Source organism: Ceratotherium simum, chromosome 29 (genome assembly GCF_057802395.1).
Source record: "Ceratotherium simum simum isolate JZ-2026a chromosome 29, ASM5780239v1, whole genome shotgun sequence".
NCBI lineage: Eukaryota > Metazoa > Chordata > Mammalia > Perissodactyla > Rhinocerotidae > Ceratotherium > Ceratotherium simum.
In genome coordinates, this window is record NC_141928.1 from 30250116 (window position 1) to 30253780 (window position 3665).

The 3665-nt window shown below is 39.2% G+C and overlaps 1 pseudogene; it reads left to right on the top strand.

The window, feature by feature from the left end:
* Positions 1-1360: 1360 nt before the first annotated feature.
* LOC101401469 (olfactory receptor 13F1-like) lies at positions 1361-2310 on the top strand (annotated as a pseudogene).
* The last annotated feature ends 1355 nt before the right edge of the window (positions 2311-3665 follow it).

The following is a 3665-nucleotide window of genomic DNA, read 5'->3' on the forward strand; positions in this document are numbered from 1 at the left end:
ACTGAGGCCAGCTGGATTTGCCAGTATGCCTACTATGACATCCCAGTGGCATTTTCTTCACGGGACTAAAATCCAATTATGATGGCACCATTATTGCTGGTAGTTCAATTATTGTGGGAAGCAGACTAAGACAAACAGTTTCCTGAACTCACCCCATTTCAAATGATAAGGAAGCAAAGATAGAAGGATTGCATTATGAGGAACCACAAGCTGGTTGTTGGTTCATACCAAAGTGTGGAGGTAGAGTGTTGGGAGGTGAGGTTGGAGAAGTAGGCAACCATGAGAATCTGAGGGTTGTGTATTTGTGATTGATTTCATTTGAACTCTATCTTATAGGACAGTGGTTTTAAACATGCCTCCATATGTGATCAATTGTGAGATATATTGCAAGTAATTTGATTTGCAGTATAAAATACTTAGCTTTGAAAATGATTTTCTTTCTAAGAAAGTATGGGTTCAAGATTATTCCGTATTCAAAAATGCCTTCTTCAAGATAAAAATCAGGTAATGTTGTAGTGATCGAAATCTTGTCCATCTTCTGTTTATATTCCTTAGTGTGCAGCGTATGCATCTGTTATCTTGCATAATTTTCAGCTTTATGAAGTGCAACCAAATCCTTTCTCATTCCAAACTTTTACAAAACATTTTTCTTTGCCCAGCAAACCTCCCCTGGTCCTTAACTTGATAAGGTCCCATGCATTTGTTATTGAGCCAAGTCCTCAAATGTCTCATTGAGCAGCGCCCCCAATACAGAGTTTGGATTCTTACTCTGTGTTTGCCTAGTACCCTAGGACATACTTATATCAACGTTATGATAATTGTTTATTTACTTGACTGGGTCTTTGTATTTTATTGTGAGTTGCCTGAGAGCTGTCTTTATGTAATTCAGCTCTAGGTCTTCAGTAACTTAAAGTGTATTCAATAAATGTTGGATGCATGCATGAATAACTAATATGGTATTGCAGGATAATGATTTTTTTCTTTTTTGGAAAGGAAGATTGGCCCTGAGCTAACATCTGTCATCAGTCTGCCTCATTTTTCTTAAGGAAGATTGCACTTGAGGTAACATCCGTCCCAATCATCCTCTATTTTGTATACGGGATGCCACCACAGCATGGCTTGATGAGCGGTGCATAGGTACATGCCTGGGATCCGAACCCGTGAACTGCGCGGGCCGCGGAATTGGAGAGTGTGACCTTAACCACTATGCCACTGGGCCCGCCCCGATAAGGATCCTTTTAAAGTATCCCTAACAGAAACCTCTTGAAAGTTGGTAGAGTTTAAAATTTTATATCTACAGTGTATGCTTTTATTCACTACTACAGATGAACAAGAAGGAATAAAATGGGCACGACATTGAAATGACTTGACAGTCATTTCAAAGTTTATTTTTCTGGGATTTACTCGCTACCCCAAAGTTGAAATCACTGTGTCTGTGCTGTGCTTGCTGATGTACCTGCTCACCTTGCTGGGTAATATGATTCTGATCTCCATCACCATCCTGGATTCCCGCCTACACACACCCATGTACTTCTTTCTCATCAACCTCTCCTTTCTCGACATCTGGTACACTTCTTCTGCTCTCCCTCCAATGCTGGCAAACTTTGTCTCAGGGAGAAACACCATCTCATTCTCAGGATGTGCCATTCAGATGTACGTCTCTCTTGTCATGGGCTCCACTGAGTGTGTGCTCCTGTGCATGATGGCATATGACTGGTATGTGGCCATCTGCAACCCCCTGAGATACCCCATCATCATGAACAGAAGGGTGTGTGTGCAGATTGCAGCTGGGTCCTGAGTGACAGGCTGCTTCACTGTACTGGTAGAAACCATGTCTATACTGCATTGATCTCTCTGTGGAAATGGCATCATCAGTCATTTCACTTGTGGAATTCTGGCTGTCTTGAAACTAGTTTGTGTAGACACTTCCAGGGTGCAGTTAATCACGCTGGTGATCAGCAGACTACTTCTTCCTATGCCGATGCTCCTCATTTGTATCTCTTACGCGTTCATCCTCTCCAATATCCTAAGAATCCGCTCAGTGTATGGTCGAGGCAAAGCCCTTTCAACACATGCAATCCAATGACTGTGGTGGATTTGTTCTACGGGACAGGTCTCTCCATGTACCTGAAGTTCTTGGCTGTAGATTCACAGGAAATAGATACATTTATGGCTTTGGTATATGCTGTATTAAGCTCCATGTGAAATCCCATCATTTATAGTCTCCTCAACAAAGAGGTGAAAGTGGCTGTGAAAAAATTGCTGATTAGGAACCCTCTTTGTGCTCTTTTAATCCCATCTAGAAAATAATATTAATAAATGTATATCTAAAGGATCTTTAGTGGTGATTATACACTAGAACATTGGGATAATGGGAGAAGACACTAATTTTAAATGAGATGTGTGATTTCCTAAGTCTCTTCCTTGACTGACCACTAAAAATATAAGATAATGTAGATATATCTTACATAAGCATATCTGAAATCATATACAAATAGGTCTCATGATGAAAATTTTGATGTTTGTTTTGGGTTAGGGAGTGTAAATATTACATTAAGCATTGTTAGTGTACTATTGAGTATTTAAAATTGTATACATATAATACATGAATGTAATAACTCTAGTAGATTTTTTAGTTAATTCATAATTAACCTCTGTTTGGCTGAATTGTGTCCCTGGACACATTGCGTCAGAATGTGTCTGTATTTGGACATATGGCCTTTAAAGGGGTGATTAATTTAAAATGAGGCTGTTAGTGTGGGCCCTCATACAATCTGAGTTGTGTCGTCATAACAAGAGGAAATTTGGACACACATAGATACACCAGGGATGCTCACACACAGAAGAAAGGAGATAATGAGAAGGTGGCTATGTGCAAGCCAAGGAGAGGCCTTAGAAGAAATCGAACCTGCCAATACTTTAATCTTGGATTTCTATTCTCTGGAGCTATGAGCAAATTCGTTTCTGTTGTTTTAACTACCCAATCTGTGGTATTTTGTTATGGCAGCCTAAGCAAACTAATATTTCAACCTGGTAAATTTAATGGAAATAATCAAATATTCTGTAAATGTGTGGCTGTGTTTTCCACGTGTGGACATATTTGTGCATGCAGATAGATGTGTATGATGTGAATGTCTATGTACAAATGTAAAAGATGTGCACAAATATATCCTGAACAGAAGTGGGGTGGAGGAGTGCCATTCAGGAGAAAAAATATCAGAGAGAGTCAGTGGTATGTTGTTGGTCTTAGGATGCTGAAATTATTTTGTAAATTTGTGGAAGCTACAGGGTGTTCAGTGAAGCTACTAGTACCCTTTTTAATTGTGGTTTTCCCTGACACCCGGTTCCTTAAATTCAAGGGTTTAAATGGACCCACTGCACTTAGAAAGAAAAGAGATGATATCTATGTTATAGAATTTATAATACCCCAAACCCAGTAAATTGGTATAAAATATTGAAATATATGAATATACCATATTAAATAAACCACAATATACAAGGAATTAGAAAATGTACTCTCAGCAGATTTCATAGTGTTTTTATATCCCCTCTGGACCAGATGACTAAATGTGAGGTTGACGTGAAAAACTTATTTGCTCTTTGCCATGGAGTTGTCACCAGAGTCAATAGAAAATTGTTGTGATGACTCGGACCCAGGTGAGGGT